This window comes from Caretta caretta, chromosome 27, assembly GCF_965140235.1.
Source record: "Caretta caretta isolate rCarCar2 chromosome 27, rCarCar1.hap1, whole genome shotgun sequence".
NCBI classification, from domain to species: Eukaryota; Metazoa; Chordata; order Testudines; family Cheloniidae; genus Caretta; species Caretta caretta.
The window spans coordinates 5,439,276-5,462,049 of record NC_134232.1 but is presented as its reverse complement, the minus strand read 5'-3'; the positions used below and the strand labels follow the sequence as shown (position 1 = coordinate 5,462,049).

Below are 22,774 nucleotides of genomic sequence, written 5' to 3'. Positions count from 1 at the left end.
ATCAGCAGCATCCCCTGTGACTGAGATTAGGAGAGGAGACTCGGGTGGAGGAAGATTTTTCTCAGACCATGTGGCCCATCGGTGCCACAAGAGGATATTTCTCAGAAGAAGTGGGCTCAGGATGCAGCCTTTGCCACCAGGAGAATCTTCCACCTTCATTGTACAATCTCACCTGGTTTTTATCCTCTCTGCAGTTAATGATCACAAACCCCCTATGTGAGAACGTCTCCTTTCCAGCCTCAAAAACAACATAGGCATCACCAGTCTGGATCAGACTCAGGGTCCATCCAGTCCCGCCCGCTATTTCAGAGGAAGGTCTCAGGAGCCCTGTAAGCATTAGCGATGGGATAATCTGCCACTGGGGGGAGGTTTACTCCTGATGTTCACCATTAAAAGTTGGCTCATGCCCTATAACAAGAAGGTTTATATCCCTCTTTAAAACTCTTGTTTTTTCTGTAGGTCCCCACTATTGTCACTCTGCTTGGTCTTCTTGTTATCCCTAATAAACGTCCAATCCTGGATTGAATCCTGCCAACCTCTTGGCCTCAGGGATCCCTTGTGGCAATGAGTTCCACAGGCTGTGTGTGCTTGGAATGACCAAATGTTTCCTGTTCTCAGTTTTAAACATTGCATCCTTTTGCCGTCACCGAATAGCTCTTGTCCTTGTGAAAGCATGAATGGAGGCAGCCAGTCTGCCTTCTCTGTTCCATTCATTATTCTGTATCCTCTGTCCCATGCCGTCTTGTCCATTGCCTCTGTAAAATACACAGTCCTGGTCTTTTCAGTCCCCCTCCATACAAATAAAGAAAGAGAACAGAAATGCATAAATAGGAGGAATTTTTTTTTAAAAAGGCTGATTTGTGGCTGCTGTCTAGCAAGTCGGTTCTCTCCGAAACACCCACCTAGTAACCTGACTTGGTTTGCTTATAAAATTCATGAACGACGTGCAGGCATCCTCAGGCAGCTCCAAGCCATCTGTGATTCATGGGCTCACAGGAGGTCATTTGGCCTGACAATGAGCCTCATTTCTCTGTCCCTACCCCGCTGTAGGAGACACCATCCCTTCTGATGGCAGTGCTGCATGCCAGGCACGCCCCACTTGAAAAGGAGACATTTTTCATCTCTCAGAAATGGGCTCCACAGGGCAAAGTTCTTGAGGCAGAAGTTAAGAATGGCTTTGGTTCCAGAAGCTGGGTGCTGTGGGAAGGGCACTGAGACCCGAATAGCACAGCTATATTCCAAACAGTCTGTGTGGGTTTTTTATGGTGGCAGAGCTCCTGACTGTAAAACACACTGATGAGCAGGTCTGCCACCAGCACTGGCATTCTCTGCTTACAGCCGAGTGGTGGCCCTATAGGGGGAGCAATATGCAGCTGTAATGGGCACACGTGATGGGGCTGAAGTCCTTGTGGCTTCTGAGCCCCTTTTTCACCTGCTTAGCAAGCATTCAGTAGCAGTGGATGGGGGGTTCTCCAAGAAATGTGGTGCGGAAAAGAACACAGAAGCAGAGGAGAAGGCATGCCTAGTGGTTAGGGCAGGTATTTCTAGTATGGGAGACCTGGGTTCCATTCCCTGTTCCAGTCCCTGTTTTGCTACAGACTCTTTGGGTAAATCACTTTGTTTTTCTGGGCCTCAGTTGCCCCATCTGTAAAATGGGGATATCAGCACTTCCCTACCTCATGGGGCATTCAGAAATACTGCAGTGATGCAGTATCTATAAGTACCTGAGATAGACAGAATGGGGTTTAGGATCCTGAGCCCCAGAGTTATTTCACCGTAAACCCAGCCAAGCCTCCCCCTCAGCAACTCAGACCACCCTCAGAAGAGGAACGGGGCTAAGGTTACTTATGTCCCAAGGGATCACATGCCATGGGAACCTCCTGGCAACAGTCCTCAGCGGTAGTTAGTCCAACTCCCAACCCTTTAGAAACACAGGTTCTGAGATAGCCACTGGGCTGAGGATCAGAGGGCTTGGGGTGAGACACTGTGCTTCTGTACATTCCCCTTTCTCTTACTCATGACTTGAAAAATAACCATCAGAGAAATATCTCACGGCCAGACTGACTCATGTAGTAGCTGGCATGGAGCTGGGAAGCAGCCCAAAGAGTAGCCCAGCTGGAAATTCATGCTCTCAAGCACCAGTTTGCAGCTGATGTCTCCAGCCTTCCCATCCACAGCAGCAAACACCAGGGCACGGCAGACACAGTCAGCCATTTAGCCACGGCTCTGCCATTGAAATTCAGTTCTCTGGCAGCTGTCCCAATTCAGCAGGGTGAGCAAGTGGATTCAGCTTGTGTTCTGCAGCCTGCCCTGCTAAACTAGCTTTGTTTGGTGCCTGAATGACTCAGGTGCAATGGCAAGGGGCCTCTGAGGTGGGCAGAGGGTCACCCGAGCAGATGGGAATGAGCCTCAAGAAACCAACAGGTGCAGGTAGTTGTCACTGGGAGCCCGAGAGTAATGACAAACCAGTGTGAGAGCAGCTCTGGTGAGCCTCCAGGGAGGGGATATGACATTGCTACTTCAGCAAAGACCTGTGTTAACGTTACAGATTGAAAGCCAGCTGCCAGGGGGATGCAAGGAGAGGCCTTTCATTGTGAGCCTGGGTTCGCTTCCTACCGAGAGCAAGAGAAGCATAACGTGGGGCTCTGGAGCAGTCACCTGCAGCAGATTTTCTACTAAAAGGGTCTTCAGGAAAGCAGGCTGATGAGTCCACCTGGGTGTGGAATCCACAGGCCTGATTTTTAAGGGTCTTTTGGCTCCTAACTCCCTTTGAAAAGCTGACCCCAAGTTCTCTGCCAGGCCCCCTAGCAGGCCTGACTCTCCCCTGCCTTCCCTCCTGGGTTGGGATGCAAACCTGTGCCTTGGGAGTGCACAGTGCCATTCGGTCTGAGTGGGAACGGTTTGGGCCGTGTCAGAATTCAGCCAATTTGGCTTCATGATTTGATTGTTGCTCATCCCTGGCGGACAGATGCTCACTTTGGAGGCAGCATTTCCTCCCTCCCGACCAGCTTGTGAACAGGGCAGGCTTCAAAGGGTTTTACAGTTCAGAATAAGCCACTTAAAATTCAGAAGCAAATTCTCCACTGACTTAAAATAATAATAATAATAAATAATAAATAAATAAATAATAGGTGCTTAGAACCAGATCCAACCTCCCAGAGAGGTTAACTTCAGGGGAAGCTGGATTGGACCCTTGTCTGCAGGCCTCAGGGAAGAGCGGATTGGAGGATGACAGTTTTGGTTTGCAGTAACTTTCAAGGTTTCTAAATCTGTTTTTGTTCCGCATGGCACCAAACCCCCAAACCCTTCAAATGTTTTTTTCAGAAACAGAATTGTGTCCAAAATGGCCATTTTTGGATCAAAGCCAGAGGCCTGCTCACACTAGGAATTTACATCATTTGGTGTGAAAAATCCACGCCCCTGAAGGACGTAGCTGTACCAAGGTAACGAGGGTAGCCACCCATCCGGGTTTTACCCGGACAGTCTGGTTTTTGGCTTCTATGTCCGGGTGCCATTTAGGGTTGCCAAGTGCCCGTTTTTTTACCAGAAAGTCCAGTGGAAAAGGGGGCCTGGTAACCCTAAATGGAACCCAAACCAAAAGTCCGGTTACCATGGGGCGGAGAGGAAGGCACTGTGTCAGCCCCTGCTCAGCTGAGGCTGCCTCCTACCTTCAGGCAGGCTCCTTGAGACGATCCAGTCAGTGAGAGACGGGGGAGAGGAACAAATTGAGGGGGGTGGGACCTTGGGGGAAGAGGAGGAGCAGGGGCGAGGCCTTGGGGGAAGAGGCAGGGCAGAAGGCGGGACCTCAGGGATCCAGTTACGAGCCATTAGAAAGGTGGCAGCCATAGACCTAACCCCAGCTGTAGACAGTGCAAGGTTGACAGAAGAAGAATTCTTCCAGCGATCTAGCTACTGCCTCTTGGGGAGGTGGAGTACCTACACGGAGGGGAAAATCTCTCTTGTTGGCATAGGTAGTGTCTACACTGAAGTGCTACAGCAGTGCAGTGCCGTTACTGTACCGCTTTAAGTGGAGACACACCCGAAGCATTTCACATCCAGAAGGTGTGTATATGTGTTCAGCCAGGGGTGTGCAAGACCCCGATTTCAGTCCATGCTCTGCCTGGTACAGAGCAATTTTTCATCCCATATCACTCTGAATCCGGCAGAGCAGGGACTTAAATATGGCCTTCTGCATCCCAGGCCAGCACCCTAACCCCTAGGCTAGAAAGCATCTTGCTCAAACTTTGTCACAACCAGTCCATTCCTGGGAAACATTTTGGCATGGCCCAAACAGCATATTTTGGTGAAATTTACTGAGTCAAAAATGTCCCAGTCAGCTCTACCTCAGAGCACTTAGGAAAAGTATCATTACCCTGGTTTTGCTGCTGAAGAAACTGAGGTATAGATGGACTAAGTGCTTTGCTTAATAGTCACACAGCAAGCCATATGTGGAGGCAGAACCACATGCTCATTGATGCGCCATCTGGTACGCTATCTGCTAGCTTGTGTTTTACTCTCCCCCCAGGGTAGAATTTGGCTCATAATATTCATCAAACTTCTCTGAACCTTTGATCTGGAAACTGGGCTGAGCGTCTCATCAGACTTTCCTGTGAAATTCTCCGCGTATTGGTAAGGCTTGAAATGTTGCCTTTTTGCAGAGGCAGACAGATACGGGTGTTTGGGCATCTTTGTGGTTGCCGCTGGTCCCCACCCCCAGCTAGCTTTGATATACATTTTCTCACCATTGCTTGCACATACCACAAATGCAAGCAAAGCTACAAAGCCTGGCAACAGCAAATAATAAAGGGCTAATGTGCATGGTTTGCTCTGATGAACTGGGACACTCACTCAGTCTGCATGTGAAATATGGCAGAACAAATTAACCTGAAAATACAACCTTCCTTAAAGAGACGCTCCTCAGAATCAATATTTCACTCAGAGATATATCACCCAGATGCTGCGCGGCATGCATGACAATCGCTTCCCTGCAGCCTCGGCCATGCACGGCATCCCTGGCTGGACCCTGTCCCCCTGAAAGGTGAAGGACACTTTGAGCTTGCGGAGAATGCAACACGTCTGGCCAAGCAGACACACTGTGTTGACCTCATTCCACCTTGAAACAATTAATTTCATGGCAGCTCCGTGATTGGAAACTAAAGCGCCACTGCACCAAGACAGGGGTGTTAAAGACGGCGGCGCTCTGGGGTTGGTGAGATGCCTCTTTGGAGTTGGGTTTGAATCCCCTTTTCCTCAGGCTTTGTTTAATAATGCTAAAAAATTGCCACACGCTTTAGCAGGGCTCAGAGCTCTGCCCCAGACAGGCTTCTGGCTCAGGCTATGACAGGCGAGGATGAAGGTGCATCGGTAGAGCCGTTTTTTTAGGTCAGGGGAGACAAGGCAGGATTGCAATATCAGGGCTTGCTGCCATGGTTTGGGACAGACGTTCCTCAGCAAAACTGTCAGAGAGGTGGGGAAGGTCCCAGGACTGGACTCGCGAGAGTTGTTGTAAGTCAGAACAGAAGCACCAGAGCAGGGGGCAGTGGGAATAGCAGGGGATGCTGCTCACTGCAGAGCTGGATACGGGATAATTGTACATCCCCGACCCACACTGTAGTGTCTCTAGCAAGCGCTGCTCAACATTCACATGCATAAACCCACTCACTTCATCTGAAGAAAAAACACGTACAAGGCTAGGGGTGAAATCCTGGCCACAGTGAAGTCAGTGGGAGTTTTCCTGTTGTTATCAATCGAGCCGGATTTCACAAAAGATCTTTAAAGGCTACACCTCTATATCTATCCTGGTGGCCTGAGAACCTCAGCTGGCCATGAAGACAGCTGGACCTTTTCTTACGGGGAGTTTCTCTCCTCCAGCATCTTGTGCCCGTGCTCTGGGCCTAGCGCAGGGTTGCTGGCATTTCCCGGATGCAATGCAAGACACTGTGTAAATAAAGTAGGTCCCGGGTCATGCAGAACTCAACTCTCACCTCATGAGATACTGCACCAGTGGACTTGAGTGGAGGAACTCATACCACCAGTTCCTTGTTTCATCATGGAGAATGCTGTGATGTTTTGGGGATCCCCCAGACCAGTCAGGGATTCTTGTCACCGCCTGCCTTGTAACTTTGGGTGCTTTAATGCTTGGCTGCTATGACTCAGAGCACTGACAGTAGCCAGCCCACAAGCATAAAGGTCTCTACCCTGGCTTCCAACCCCCTTTAGTTACTCCTCGCACGATGAGCTCACTAACCCTTCTGGTCCCAAGTCACCTCAAATCCATCTCCCTACGTTCTTAGCTATCAGACACTCAGACTTTTCCCCCCTGGCTCCTCACCCCCAAAGGAGTGAAATCTGGCCCCAACTATCAGTTCATTTTGGCCCACTCGCTCCACACGGTCTGCACCCCAGAGACCTGGTTGGGGGGAAGAGACCAGACAAACCAAAGAGTCAAAGAGGAAATAGGAAGGAAAAGCAAACCCTGCTAAGTGACACAGGAAATAAACAATCTCAGGCTCTGTGAGCTGCATTCCCTTTTCCAATACAAGTCATCTATTGCCTCTGAACAGTTTCCCAGCATGCCCTGTGTCCTAGAATGGGCCCAGTGTTTCATGGAGAGGCCTTTGCTTAGATGCAGGCCCTCAGTTTGCAGAGAAACAACCTCAAACCCAAGCCTGATTTTTAAAGGTTTCTCTCTCTCTCTCTGTCTTTTTTTCTTTCTCCTAGCATGATGACTCATGGTTATTCAGCGTGGGGGAAACTCCCTCCTTTCTCAGTGTTCCAAAACTGGGGTTTTCTTTTTTGTTTGAAGGCCTTTCCATTCACTGCAGTGGCCCACCATTGTGTTCCCCAGGCTGGATGATGGATGGGTGCTTGAAGTTGGTTTCATGTCAATAACTAGCTTGGGAGGTGCCCCTCCCTGCCTGATTGCTCCAGCCCCTGTTATGTGATGTGGAGCTGGAAATAATATTATACATGTTCACATTCCCAGCCATAACCTGGATACACATTGCCTAATGACCATCAAGTTGAGAACATTGTACACTTTTGTAAAAGACCTCACTTGATATTCTTATTAATACCCAATAACACTGTATACAACTGGTTGACTCAATTGCTTATTCTTTGGGGTTCAGACCCCCTGTTCTCTCCTTGGTGTGTCTGGATCCTGGATGCTTCTCATGATCTTTGTGTCATAAAGGAGAGTGGCTGCAGCAGTGACATAGGTTAACGAGGGGCTGCAGGCTGTCATGGTCAAATGCTTCCTTTGCAAGTACCCACTAGGCCGGATGCTGCCAAGGTGAAAGTTTTTGTCTGCATGCTGGCTGGCCAGGGGGTGTTCACTTTGAGAAAAATAAAGTTGCTAGCCTACCTGGTTGGGAAGATGTTCTTAGAAACATGGCCTGAGTGCCAGTGATGCAGCAGCGCCTGCCTGCATCTGCAGAGAGCCTGAGACAATTGCTCAGAGAAGGGAGGAAACTGCTCTGAGTATAACTGAGGCAGTGCCTGAGTCTGCAGAGAGTCTGAGGCAATCATTTCAAGAAGTGAAAACTGCCCCATCCATCTCAATGGTGTATTAACTCCAAGACCCACTCTTTTGGGTGGGTGGGTGGCTCATGGCCAGTCCATCCCAGCAGAGAGTCTGTGTTTGGCAGGAGGGGAAGATCCCAACCCCCTCCCTGCTGGCCTTAAAAAACAATGAAAACAAAACTGGTCAAGTGTGTGTCATAGATCCTCTACACTTGAGAGAGATTCCCTGTTGGCCTAAGTGGGTGGGTCTTATGCTTTTGGAGCAGGAGGGTCTGAGTTTTGTTCCCACTGCCACCTTTGTAGCACCCTGTGTGAATGTGGAGAGAGGCACATAGGTTGCTGGAGGGAATAGTCTGGAGGATGCACCAGGAAGTCAGTCTGTGTGCACATGGCTGGACTTCTGGCTGCAGCTGCAGCACCTCTTTAAAGAGTACGCTTTGTAAAGGGCCACTTTAGTTTTACAAGTATGGCGCCTTCTCCTGTTATTACCCAGCATGTGGTACATGAAACCACCGGGAAGCTCCAAATAGCGAAGAAGTACCCCATAGTGACAGTCTTGTAGTCCACGATGGCCGTGTGTCGGTTACTCTACAGACGAGCAGAATGGGTTGCAAGTCTGCGTTGTTCTCAGGAAGCAGCTAGTGATTCTATGGAGCTGTTAGACAGCAATTTAAAAACACTTCAGAACACATAAAATCACTGAGCCCCTGAAGGAAACCTCTTCAGACAGGATCATCTGGGCTGGACAATGCTGGTGTAATTGGCGCAGTGGGCAACTCTATTCTAGCTGCTCTCAGGAACACCTGTCGCCTCACACCAAAGCCCCATCTGTGCAGTAAGAACTTGGGAATAAGTAGTGAAGGCAAAGTCCAGAACACAAGTGGGGGCTGGAAATCTTCAGTGTATTTTCAGACCCCTGCCCACAAATTGTTCGGCCCCTTTGCAATTCTCGCTCAGAGTTAGGCCCCCTGACTGGGCTGTTACCTTGGGGGTAGGTTTACAAAGGGATTTAGGTGCCTAGGGGAATTTGCAAAAATTCCTGAGAGAATTAGGCACCTAATAAACATTGGCTTTCAATGGGAGCTGGTCACCTAACTTGCTTAGGTGCTTTTGTGAATCCCACTAGGTGCCTAAATAATAATACCTAGCTCTTACTGTCCGTAGATCTCAAAGCACTTTACAAAAGAGGTCAGTTATCCTTATGCCCATTTTACAAATTGGGAAACTGAGGCACAGAGCAAGGCTGCAGCTTGCCCAAGGTAACCTAGTGGCAGAGCTGGGAATGGAACCCTAGTCCCCAGACTCGCATCCCGGTGGTCTATCCATAGGCTGCACAGACCTTTGTAAATCTGCCCCAGGGAGAATGATAATTGCTAATAACTGTGCCTTATGTTTCTCTAGTAATGTCCATTGCAAAGCACTTTGCAAACTCTGGCTCACGTTCCGGTCTCACACCGGTGTAAATCTGGAGTCGCTCCGGTTATGTCAGCGTTTCCTGACATGTGGAGTGTGCTTACCTGGTGGGATGTGAAGGACTAGCTGGCCCAGGGGGATACGGAAGATGTCTACATTAAGATGGGGGAGGCCGTTAGCAGCACATGGCAGAGTTCCGACGGGCGGGGGTCGATTCCCTTTCGAGAACAGGGAGCTCAGCTTTCAAACGTTGGGGAAGTGGCAAGTTAAGTCAACAAGTGACTCCATATTTACGCCAGGGGAGCTGAGACCAGAATCTGAGCTGGTGGGTTTAAGGTGCACAGACAGCTATCAAAGGTTTGCCCTAAGCTTCAGGAAGGGAGAACCCGGGGAGGTGGCTGACTCCAGCAGCAGAGGCCGGGAAAGCAGCTGAGACATCAGGCTGAGTTTCAGCAGGATCCAATCCGGGAAGAGATCCAGCCAAGGCAGCTGTCCTACAGATCACCCCTGTTTCCACCTCTGAAGTGGCGAGGCTGGAGTCACTTGTGCTTAAAACCACTGTGAGCCCCTCTCCTTCTGCTCATCCTGCCATGGGCCTCCTCTTTGGGGTCTCCCTTAGGTCGTGGCTATGCTGCAGACTTCTGCTGGCATGGCCATGTCGGTCAGGGGGGTGCAGCCATGTACCAGCATAGCTGTGCCAGCAAATGCCCCTAGGGGAGATGCAGCTACACAGGTATCGCTTATTTTGCTCAGGGGGACTGGAATAAGCTATACTGGTATAATTTGCACCAGCAGCACATTGCCAGCATAACAGACCAGTGTATCTGTAGGGCAAAGAGCTCCTCATGTGGATATGGCCTTAAATCTTTCACTGCTGGCCCAAGAGTCTTCTCCTCTGCAGTTGAGAGTCGGGCCTGATTCTGACCTCACTGACTGAGGTGTAGATGTGGAGCCCTGGAGAGGAGTGTCAGGGCTGTCTGCTGAGCACGCCCCTTAGAACCAGCTGACTGGTGAAGCGGTGGAAGCTGGGGCCTGTCTGAATGGAGAATGTTTCTCAGGGGACTCCAAACAGGGGGTGATGACTTTCAGTCCCTGGAGCGATCCCAAGTGGCAGCCTGGAGGCACAGAGCACACGTCTCCCATCACGATCCCGGATCACCCCAGTGATCAGCAGAGATTTAGCTGCCTGCGCCACATCCACCTTCCACGGAAGGGGCCATGCCAGTCTCTGAATGGCTATGCACACCCCATCCCGTTTGGGGGACGTTCGGCTGCGAAGGGGGCTTTCACACTGTGTCTGAGGCAGACCCAGGCCCATTTGGCTGTGCCTAACGTGGCTGATATTGCCATCCAAAAGCGTGCAACAACAACCCAGCCCGTAGCTTGCCAGAGGGGGAGGTTACATCTGAGCCCACCGGCCAGGGGATTGCTTTGCTGGGCAAAGGGAGAGGAGCACAGGTGGCATGATCTAACCCGTGAGGTGCGGGATTGTGGAGGGGAAGGTGCAGCCATACAAAAGAATGAAGAGCCAGGGTCCAGAATGGCCATCAGAGGCCCCAGTGGCTGCTGTGTGTAAACACAAAGCCACAGCTAATCAACTGTGGGCTCGGCTGTGATCCCTGACTGCCGCCCGCCCCCGCCTTTATGTAATAGGCGCCCCAGAGGTTGGTGGCTGGGGCCTTGACTCATCCCCGCAGCTCCCTGCAAAGCTACAGCGCATTCCCTGGCATTTGCAGGGAGCCGAAGAGAATGTCACATTAGTGTAAGGTTCACTAGCCGTGAATTCCGACGGGGGCCTTTGTCTCCCTCCACCCCCACCTCCACCAGTCAAGAAGAAATGAGAGACAAGGGTGACAGGGCAGAGGCGGATCTTTCCCTGCACAGGGCACACACGCACACACACACAAACACACACACACGCACGCACATGCACTGGTTAACTCTTAGCTCCCCAGGTTGTCAGCTAAAGCAAGGCTCAGGGGAGCAGTGTGCCAAGAGGTAGCTGCTCTCCAAGGTTTTCTCGCAGAGGAATGAAAAGCCAGGGCAACCGGAAATGACAAATGTCAGGGTCTCTTGCCGCAAGCGAACTCTGCAGGGAGAGGAAGGGTTAACCGGGGGAAATACCAAGGCTGGAGAGTGTGCACAGTGCAGTTGGCAATAGGATTACCAAATTTGGTTGGACATATTCCTAGAGGTTCCATTGTATGACATAATCTTTAATTAAAGACTGAGCTTTAATTTTTCTGGAGACTCCAGGACAATCCAGGAGGGCTGGCGACTCTACTTGGCAAAGGCACGGGGTGTGAAATGATGTGGGACCCAGGGCTGGAACTGCCCCGAGGTCAGCTCCCGGGCTCCCAACCTGCTGTTAATGGCCCGGTGGGCCGGCAGAGCAGGGTGACATCACCGGGGTGCCACAGGACACAAGCAGTTGGGGTTCTAGGGGGAAGAAGAGAGGGTAGTTGTGGGTGAAACGCACACACACAGAGCCAGACACTATGATCCCCTCAACATACCCACTTGTGTGCGTGCACATGGTGATCCCGTGTGCACCTGTGCACACTCAAAGTGATGCCATGTGTGCACACACACACAATGATCCTTCAAACAAGCCCATGTGGACACGCACACACGCAATGATTCTGTGCAAATGTGCACATGCACACACATCGTAAACCTATATGCACACCCACAGAGAGACATTGTGAGGCTGCATTGTGATGCACAGATACACAGACGCAGTGATACCATGCATACTCCCATGTGCACACGAACATATCGTCATCCCATGCACATAGGTACACAGCGTGCACACAGACACTGTGAACCTATGTGCACACAAAAACACGCACGTGCCGACACACACATGGATGTACATCACACACACACATAGAAACCCCCACTCACCCACTCTCACAGACAGCCTGAGTGAAGAGGTCTGATGCAGGGATGGGGATGGGGGTCGGGTCACTGGGAGTTAAGTATCTCATCTACTTAGGCACTTAAAATCCCATTTGGCGCCTATCTGTATCTCTAGGTGCATAAATCCCTTTGGAACTCTGGCCCGTTTCCATCTTCCCTCACCCCAGTGTAAATCCGGAGTGATGCCACAGATGCCAGTGGAAGCCAACCAGTGTGAGTGAGATCAGACTCAGGCCTGAGGGCCCGTCACAGAGTTGGCCCCGCTTGGCACTTTGGCATTCTCAGCAACACAGAGGCCTGGGCACGGAGCCACTCTTGGATTCAGAGGGACAAGAACATTTCCATTGAAATGCAGCATCAAAATATGCCTTCTCCTCCCCTCCTCATCCATCTCCCCTCCTCAAAGCTATGGACCATCTGCTTCTCCCAGTGGCCAAGTGACCGATTGCCCTCCCGATCCAGCTGTGCCCACCCTGAAATGAAGCTGGAGCTCTGCCGCTTTCCTCTCCCCACTGTCACCTTCTTTTTTCCGTCTGAGCTTTCTGGCACCACCCGTCAAAATCTCAGTCAGGCTGGCCCTTCAGATCAAGTGACAATGTGTGGACCCTCCCTCCAGGTTAGCCCTTCAGCAATAGATCAAAAGCTGCTTTGTCAGCTTGCTAAGATATCAGATTCAGGTTCCTGAGTAGGAAATGCTTCCCTGAAGGTTGATTCTTCTCTCTGTTCCACCAATGTCAATTCAGAGTGACTCTATAAAAGTCTGTGCGGTTGCACTGGGGTAACAGAGAGCAGGTCTGCCCCTAAACAACTCATTGAAGTGGATCATTCGAGCACTTGTTATGTAACACAAGTGGGGTCCTGTGGAAATGATTTGAATCTTAGTTTGTGGTGCCAGCCCTTGTTACAAAAGATCGTTTCTATGCTCTGCTATAATCAGAGATGAGTCTGGATTAAACCCCTGCTAGGAGCCTGGGTGGCAATTAAGAGGAATGGAATTGCTCTTTGATGAGCATAAATTCAATCTAGCTTGTTTTGCTCAAACCTGGTGGAATGACTCCCACAACTGGAATGTTAAAATCAATGGTTATAACCTACTTAGGAAGAATTGAGTAGACAAAAGGGGAAGGGGATGGCACTTTATATCAAAAATGGCATTACCTGTCTCTGAGTCTCTGATAACTCAGAAGAAAATGATCTTGAATGCTTACAGATCAATGTCCTAACAGATAAAGCACAAGATGGGGTATTAGTTGGTGTCTGCTACAGACCATCAAATCACACTAGGGAACAGGATGGCCTGCTCCTTATGCATGTATCTATAACATGAAGGGGGAAAAATCTGCATGATCCTGGGGAATTTCAATCTGAGTGACGTGTGCAGGAGGTCTCATGCTGCCACTGCTAAAACGTCCTTGGAATTTCTAAATATTATAGATGACAATTTGCTAACTCAAAAAATGTCACACTCAACATGGAGAAATTCTCTATTAGACCTTGTCTTGATAGGTAAAGAGAACCTGATCACAGAATGAAAAAAAGATGGTAACTTAGGTACAAGTGATCATGACTTGATCACCTTTATAATGTGCAAAAACCTTGTGCAGAAGGCCTTATTGGTTAAAAAAGTGACCTGGTTTAGAGGGGACGTGAAGGCAGCAATAAAAACAACACACACACACACACACACATATGTATATATATCAGTCAAATGGAAGAACAGAGACATTGATAGTAAAGAATATAAATCAGAAGCTGGGAAATGTAGAAAATTGATAAGGGATGCAAAGAGGCACAAGGACAAATCTATAGTCAGCAGAGTTAAGGACAATAAGAAGGAGCTTTTTAAAGTATATTAGGAGCAAGAAGGATACGAACAATGGTATTGGTCCGTTACTAGATAGAAATGGTAGAATCTTCATTAATAATGCAGAAAAGGCAGAAGCATTCAATAAATATTTCAGTTCTGTATTTGGGGAAAAAACAGATGATGTCATCATATCCTACGAGAATGTGCTTTCCATTCCATTATTATAACAGGAGGCTGTTAAACAGCAGCTACTAAAGTTGGACATTTTAAAATCAGCAGGTCAAGATAACTTGCGTCCAAGAGTTTTAAAAAAAGCTGGCTGAGGAGCTGGCTGGAATGTTAATGCTTTGATGTTCAATATCATAGAATCATAGAATTATAGAATATCAGGGTTGGAAGGGACCTCAGGAGGTCATCTAGTCCAACCCCCTGCTCAAAGCAGGACCAATCCCCAATTAAATCATCCCAGCCAGGGCTTTGTCAAGCCTGACCTTAAAAACTTCTAAGGAAGGAGATTCTACCACCTCCCTAGGTAACGCATTCCAGTGTTTCACCACCCTCCTAGTGAAAAAGTTTTTCCTAATATCCAACCTAAACCTCCCCCACTGCAACTTGAGACCATTACTCCTTGTCCTGTCCTCTTCTACCACTGAGAATAGTCTAGAACCATGATTTGGATATGATTTGGAACACCAGGGAAGTTCCAGAAGACTGAAAGAAAGCTAATGTTGGACCAATATTTTAAAAGGATAAACAGATGACCAGGGTAATTATAGGCCTGTCAGTATGATATTGATCCTGAGCAAGACAATGGAGCAGCTGAAACAGGACTCTATTAATAAGGAATTAATGGAGGGTAATATAATTACTGCCATTCAATATGGGTTTATGAAAAATAGATTCTGTCAAGCTAACTTGATATCTTTTTTGATGAGACTACAAGTTTGATTGAGAAAGGTAATGGTGTTGATGTACTATATTTAGACATCTGTAAGGCATTTGAGATGGTACTGCATGCTATTTTGATTCAAAAAGCAAGACATAAAATCAACACAGCGCAGATTAAATGGATTAAAAGATGGCTAACTGATAGGGCTCAAAATGTACTTGTAAACGAGTCATCATCATCCAACAAGTGTCTTTCAAGTGGAGCCCTGCATGGATCGGTTTTTATCAATGACCTGGAAGAAAACATAAAATCATCACTGGTAAAGTTTGTGGAGGACACGAAAACTGGGTGAGGGGTAAATAATGAAGAGGACAGGTCACAGATACAAAGCGATCTGAATTGCTTGCTAAGCTGGGCACAAGCGAACAATCTGCATTTTAATATGGCTAAATGTAAACGTACACATCTAGGAACAAGGAATGTTGGCCTTACTTACACAATGGGGGACTCTATTCCGGGAAGCAGTGATTCTGAAAAAGACTTGAGGGTCATAGTAGATAATCAGTTGAACATCAGCTCCCAGTGTGACCCTCTGGCCAAAAAGGCAAATGTTATCTGTGGATGCATAAACTGGGGAATGTCAAATAGGAATAGACAGGTTATTTTACCTCTGTATTTGGCACTGGTGTAACCACTGCTGAAATTGTGTGTCCAGTTCTGCTGCCCACAATTCCAGAAGGACGTTGATCAGTTGGAGAGGGTTCAGAGAAGAGCCACGAGAATGATTAAAGGTTTAGAAAACCTGCCTTATAGTGATACACTCTAGGAGCTCGATCTATTTAGATGAGCAAAGAGAAGGGCATCTTGATCACAGTCCATAAGAGGAACAAATATTGAATAATGGTCTCTTCAGTCCAGCCGTGAAAGGTCTAACACGATCCAATGACTGGAAGCTGAAGCTAGTGTAATTCAGGCTGGAAATAAGGTGTAAATTTTTAACAGGGAGGGTAGTTAACCATTGGAACAACTTACCAAGGGTTGCGGTGGATTCTCCATCACTGACAATTTTAAAATCATGGTGGGCTGTTTTTCTAACAGATCTGCTCTAGGAATATTTTGGGGAAGTTCTGTGGCTTGTGTTGTACAGGAGGTCAGATTGGATGATCACAATGGTTCCTTCCGGCCCTGGAATCTATGATAGTTTGAGGAGACCCTGGACAATGACGCCAGGCTGGGTGAGTCAGTCTGGGAGCTACATCCAGAGAGACTGCCACAGGGACTTGTCCATATCCAGCAGCCTATCCCCTTCATAGTCCATCTCGCCCAGTCCTCTCTCTGCTCTACTGCCCCAGACCTTGTAGATCTGACAACTCCTGGCTTGTGCAGTTGAATCCAAACATTGTGGCTCTTCTCTAACCACTGCAAGGCACCAGCCCTTGTGCTTCAGGCTTCTGTGACTTGCTCCCTAACCTTCCCATCCCCACTTCAATGGGAGGTAGGAAATTTTGGCTTTCAGGCTCCCAGACCTCCCAGCACTGCCAAATCAGACTGGGAATATGTTATCCTACTCAGCCCAGGTGTAAATGACAACACAAGGTGCAAGGCCAGGAAGGAGCAGACTCTGGATCTATCTACCCTGTACACACCAATCTATGTATCTAGGACATTTTAGGGTGCCTATCGCCTTAGCATCGAGGTGCTGGATCAAAACCTCATTGATCAGTCCTTTTTCCATCATCTATCTGATTCTCTCCCTCCTTGATTAGGGGGCTGGAGCACATGACTTATAAGGAGAGGCTGAGAGAACTGGGGTTATTTAGTCTGCAGAAGAGGAGAGAGAGGGGGGACTTGATAGCAGCCTTCAACTACCTGAACTGGGGTTCCAATGAGGATGGAGCTCGGCTGTTCTCAGTGCTGGCAGATGACAGAACAAGGAGCGATGGTCTCAAGTTGCAGTGGAGGAGGTCTAGGCTGGATATTAGGAGACACTATTTCACAAGGAGGGTGGTGAAGTATTGGAATGCGTTACCTAGGGAGGTGGTGGAATCTCCTTCCTCAGAGGTTTTTAAGGTCAGGCTTGACAAAGCCCTGGCTGGGATGATTTAGTTGGTGTTGGTCCTGCTTTGAGCAGGGGGTTGGACTAGATGACCTCCTGAGGTCCCTTCCAACCCTGATATTCTATGGTTCTATGATTCTTTCCCAGCTGAGACGCAGAGAGTGAGCAGCAAGAACCAGCTCTGACCTGCCCTACATGCCCAGCAGCCTGGACCAGTAGTCACAGGGGAGCTCTGCCAAATCCCTGCTTCTCCAGCCATTGCACCGCAACCACACTCCTCCTCCGGGGCAAGGATAAGAGAGAGAGAACGAACTGCAGAGGAAAGATGTTCACTGTGTCGTTTAGGGCACAACTGGCAGCTGCTCAGATAATACAGTGCGGAGGGTGGGGAGAAGAACCTGGATAGAATAGAACCGGAATGCTGAGTTTCCAAACTAGATCTGATGCACCCCGCTCAAGAACCCCTATAACTGCAGATGCAGCCATGTTCACGCCATGCACATTAGCTGTCTGACAGATGAGCTAACAGGTAAAGAAATAAAGAACCCCAACGGGGAACATCCCGTCTGCGCTAGGAAACCTGCTGATGGCGGCCAGTAGAATTCATGTGGAGGGTGCATGTACATCCATTTCCTTCCGCAATTGTTTGCTTTACCTTAAAGTGACTGTGGTAGATGCATTCGCTGCTATCCCAAGCCTTACCGAGGCCGTCTCTGTGTTCTGCTTTCTCTTTGCCTCCTGCCAACCCATTCCTGGCAGGCTTTTTCTCTTTCAGCTCGCTCATTTCTTTCATGTAGCCAGTCGTCCCACAACCTGGCTCATCCTCCTCTGCCGCTCTGCGCACTGAAGCGCTGGGAGATGAGCTCAGTGGGTGATCAGAACTTCGCTCAGATTTGCACTCGGCAAAGAGCCAGAGAGCCAACCACCCCTGTTGGGCAATGCAGAGGCCGCTCAGCCAGACCCTCTGGGCTGGGATCCGCAACAAAGAGAGTCCCCTGCAGATGTGCTGCAAATTATCCCAGCTCCAGGCGGGGTGGGATTCGAACTCTAGGCCGTCGTCACTGCACTCAAAGGCGCCACCGCCTGAGAGCAGGCTGATTGATGCAGCCAGTCCTCCAGGGAATCGCATCGCTGTACAGGGGCAGCCCATGTGCTCCCTTCACACTGGTTCAGCTCCACCGATCAGCATGGAGAAGGTGCGGGACTGTTGGCGATACCCTCACCCCGCCCATCCCCTCCGGTGGGGAAGTCTGGCTGTGGTGCGAGGAATGGCACTGGAACGGTTGCACATGGAGGGGGTGTGGGTGTGAAGGGGGAGGGCTCTGGAGCCCATAACGGGTATGTTATTTTCAGGGATATTATCATTTCAGGCTGGATTCCCTGGGTGGTGTAAATGAGTGGCATTCCATTGGTGTCAGCAAAGCTTTGATGAGCTACCGCAGCTGAGGCTCTGGCCCCATAGAGCTGGCATTTACAGAGCAGCTGATTGCTCACAGCGTCCCCAAACAATTTACAAACCTAAAACCATACACGGAGATCACTCCACCTGCCACTCCCATATATATTAAATAAAATAATAATAATAATTAATATCTAGCTCTTAGCTAGCACTTTTCATCAGTAGATCTCAACTCACTTTACAAAGGAGGTGAGTATCATCACACTCCCTTTTTTCTACAGATGGGGAAACTGAGGCACAGAGAGGGGAAGTGACTTGCCCAAGGTCAGCCAGTGGCAGAGCCAAGGGTACAATCCTGTCCAGTTCACTAGGCAACAGTGCCTGCCTGCAGCTATGTCTGGGCTGGAACATGCTGTCTGTTTAACAGCCTCTAGAAACACTATTGTTTGCAGTGTTCTTGTAGCTGGGTTAGTCCCAGGATATTAGCGAGACAAGGCTGCTGATATAATATCTTTTATTGGCCCAACCTCTGTATGTGAAAAAGACAAGCTTCCGAGCTGCTAGGGAGCCGAGGAAGAGCTCTCTGGTACTTTGAAAGCTTGTCTCTTTCACCAACTGAAGCTGGTCCAATAAAAGATATTCCCTCACCACCTTGTCTCCCTAGCAACACTAAACATGTTAGGGTGAGAAGCACCAGATTCTGACCTCATTCACACCAGTGTGTAATTAAATTAGTTCCAGTGACATTAATGGAGTTACTAACGCATAACACAATCTGACTATAACTCTGTCGATGACATCAGTACAATTCCTTTGGGTCTACTTGGATGTCCCTGTCACCAGAATCAGGATTGCAGACAAGAATGCTCCCTCTGTTTAGAACTACAGGGGCAATTGAGGGAGGTGACATGTAATTATCTGATTTGGTTTCTGACTGGAACACTAGGGTGAACATCCCTGCTCCAGCATTAAACACCGTGGGATAATTTCATGACCCCTCAGAGTCAGCACCTCGGCTTTCCATCTCACCTGAAAGCGGGGCCCTGCAGTTCTCATGAGAGCATCTCAGGCAGGGGGGCCCGAGGGGTTCAGATGACACTTGGACAGGATTGCCTTTAAAGAAAGCGGGCTCCACACTGGCTGATTCATGGCACTCTGGGAATGCAGAGTGGCTGTTCGGAGCCATTTGGACTATGCAAGGCAGGCAGAATGTAATGGTGACTCTGGCCCAGTGTTTTTTTCCCCCATGCTGCCCCAGGAGGCAGAAGAGCCATTTTAAGGACCACTATTCCCTTTCTTTAAAGCTTAGGTGACAAACAGCAAGTGTCCATTTCCTCTGCTTTGGCCGGTGCTTGAGGTGAAAGGCTGAAACCAGTGACTGGTTCAGATACGTGTTCAATTCCCTGCTCTACCACTGACCTCCTGCCAAGTCACTTAGGGAATGTTTACACTGCATTTGGGAGCCAGCCTCCCAGCCCGGGTCCACAGCTTTGCACTAGTGCACCCAAAAAAAGCTGTGGAGATGATGCTTTGATTTTGTGCCTTGGGGGTCTCAAGCCCACCCTCACCCTCAGGTTCCGAGCCGCAACTGCTACATGGCTATGTCTAGAGCACTGCACATGTCTATGGACCCAGGCTGGGAGGCTTGCTTGCAGGTGCCATGTAAACTTGCCCTTAGCCTCAGTTTCCCGTCTGTGAACTGGAGGTACTAGCACTTCCATACTCCACAGGGTTGCTGTGTGGATAATACAATAAAGGACAGGTTGGATACAGACTGCAAGGTGCTCTGATTACAGAACAATGGGGCAACACAAATACCTTAGCTAGACAGACTGCTCCGGTGCCAGATGTTGAACATACAGCACTGATGGATTTAAACTTCTGGAGCTTTTAGACCTGTATTTTTTCCCTTTTAGTGAGTGGATAACTCTTCTCTGGAATTGTTTATTTGGTATTGACAGCAAGAGTTTTTCTAACATGAAAAGATTTGTGAGGTAAGAATTAATCTCCCAGACAATGCAGCGGCTTGGCATGATGTGGAGCTATCTATGCGCTCAAACTGCCTGTCTCAGCACTGGTCCACGTGCAATAAAGCAATAAAGCAATAAAGCAGGAAGAGATGATAGCCTTAAATAAACATGGTTGAAAAATCTCCCGACCTGACTCTGCTCTCCTTTACCCCAGTGTGACTCTGCAGTGACTCCGCCGAAGACAGCGGCTTTCCACCGACAGAAGGCCAGAACAAGTCAGGAGAGGATCACGCTTCTGAAGCCTGTAAAGCTTCATATTTGGGCCTCAGGGACTCGTATCACAGCCAGCCCTGCACAGTGATCGCCATGTAATTAGGGTCGCTGCCAGGTGGAAAAACATGGGGAGAAAGTATCCTTTGAAATCCATAACAAAGGAAACCATCCCAGTCGGCATGTTAGAGGAAGCAAAAAAGCGATTTGATTTCACGCTCAGAGCAGTCTATCCCTCTTAACTACTTATCTGGCCTCTGTCACCCTAGCCTCTGTGGGTCCCGCAATCGTGAATGTATTTATCCCCACAACTCCCCTCTCAGGCAAGGCAGTGCTGTTATCCCCATGTTAAAGGCAGACACATGGAGCGTATCTTTACATGGCCCGCAGAAGCCAGCTTCCCATCCTGGCTTTGCAGACTGGGGTCAGTGGGGCATACACTAGTGTTCTGAAAATAGCTGTGCAGACTGCTTTGAACCTGCAGCTTGGGCTCCAAACCTGATCTAAATGACTTGCCTAAGGTCGCTGGCACCCAGGTCTCCCAAGTTCTAGGCTAGTCCCCTATCCACTGGACCATCCGTCCTCTTTGTAACACTACCAAAGCTGAGAGGGTGGCACTGAGATCAAATACATGGAGGGTAGCAGGGAATCTGGCCCTTAAAGCGGCTCTGGGTTAGTTCCTCTATTGCACCCAAGGTAATTCACTAATGCTGCTGAGGGAAGGCTGGGGAACATGCTCTCGCCCAGAGCGGCCCACCGGCTCTTGGAAATCCAATTCCTCAGCAGCAGTATCAGAGCGATCACCAGGCTCCTTAGCAAGTGCTTCTTCCAGATACCTACTATCCACCTGCCCTTCAAGCTCAATGCTTTCCAAGAGCTATGGGCTCAGAGCTAACCTTACGGCATGTCCTCCCCACCTTGGCTTTCCCTACCCATCCTCCTCCTGTGCTGAGGTAGCAAGGTTAGAGTGGTAGCTGTCTCCCTTGACAGGGATGAAGCCGTTGACAGGCATGTTTCCACAAGTGCAGGCTGGTTTATGAAACCTTTATATATGGATGCCCTTCTACGTGGAAGTTGAATGATTTTTTCATTAAGAAAGTGAGTCTGATGCCATTGAGGGTGGCAGCCCTGACGGCTGAAGGCATGACTTCATAGAGCTTCGGACATGGACAGCACCTTCTGAATTAGGTCACTCTGTCCAAACCTCTTCCAAGACAGGATTGTCCCTTGAAACATACCCAGGTTCCCACAGAACATGGAGAACAGCAGTGCAAGCTCCCACTACAGATTTGTCAACGGGTCTCAGTTAATCATTATTGTTATGGTGGTGCTGTTACATATAGTTTTCTCAGTTCCTTTTTCTCAGTGTGTGAGCAAATGTTTAGTATTGGGAAGACATGCTGTGTTGTTAGTTTTGGTTACACAAGGCAAGAGCAAGAGAGTTTGCTTTCTGCCTTGGTCTCTAATTAGAGTCAAATCTTGAGGCACTGTTGCTTCCTGGGATTTGGATGCTGGTGTTGGGCTGAGATTTCAGGAAGACGATATTGCCCTGCATGCTGTTTGTGACCATCTCTGTTATAGGAATGATGTGTAAATAAAACATGTTACACTTAGAATATACCCCACACTCTACATTGCTAATTTTTCCTCCAAAGGGAAGCCAACCTGCAAGGTCAGACATCTGCCAGCGCTTGGCAGAAGGATGACGCTGGCAGCAGAGCAGGACACTGGTCCTGGAAGAAGGGGTGATGGTATTTATTTATTAATGTAGGTGTGTGTGCCTGGCACCTCTGGGGGAGAGAGTCATATTCAGAGTCCAGGTACATTGGTCCCTTGATTTCTTTCCTGAGATTGCTAATCACGGAGCCGACACAGGCTGAACGGGACAATGCAGACGGGCCTGTCTGGGATACTGACATTGGCCCATGCTCACCTATTCGCTCATGAGAGAGGCTGAGAATGAAACCTGGTTGAAACGGACTCAGGAGAATGGAAGGGGAGGGAAGGCACTAGCCACATCCCTGGCTTCTACAGAAACCTCTGCCCCAAGAACACGGGCTATGAGGTTCTGTTGACAGAGTAGCTGGGCAAGGAGGGGAGTTAAGCCAAGGATTGGCCTCTCATCAAGGGATTGTCCCCAACCCTCCAACCTGACAGCATTAGCTTCCACTCCGGTTCTCTTTCTGCACTCTGATCCCTGGGAGGAGGGCTGGGAGTGACTGAGTGCCGCTCTGGCATTGAGATGCCAGCCCGTGATGTGGCTATTTTAACCCTGAACAGATCTCCCCAAGACAGATTGATCTAAGCATTAATTTTAACTGTGCTCATCATCTGGGCAGCTCACCTCTGCCTGAGCTGAAGCAGAAAACATTTTTGCAGTACAAGGGACAATATACCCTCTGGGGCAAATCTTAGCTTGGGGTTCTGAGTTACTAATGCTGGGCATTCAACTTTGTCTCCAGCTTCCAAATGTTTCATCGGAGTTTGCCAGCTAGCTCCTGTCCCTTCCCCCTCTGATCGTGTC

At 49.0% G+C, this 22,774-nt stretch overlaps 1 protein-coding gene and 1 long non-coding RNA gene across 3 annotated transcripts in view; both read left to right on the top strand.

Moving 5' to 3' along the window:
• LOC142070168 (uncharacterized) overlaps window positions 1-21,870 on the top strand; it is an 86,054-nt gene extending 64,184 nt beyond the window's left edge. Inside the window, exon 2 of the long non-coding RNA XR_012666156.1 lies at window positions 20,195-21,870. This is a non-coding gene — a long non-coding RNA (uncharacterized LOC142070168). The remainder of the gene's footprint in view (window positions 1-20,194) is intronic.
• The window catches only part of LOC125626865 (acid-sensing ion channel 2), a 1,352,865-nt gene that overhangs the window by 65,219 nt on the left and 1,264,872 nt on the right, over window positions 1-22,774 (top strand). The gene's annotated exons all lie outside the window — the stretch shown is intronic.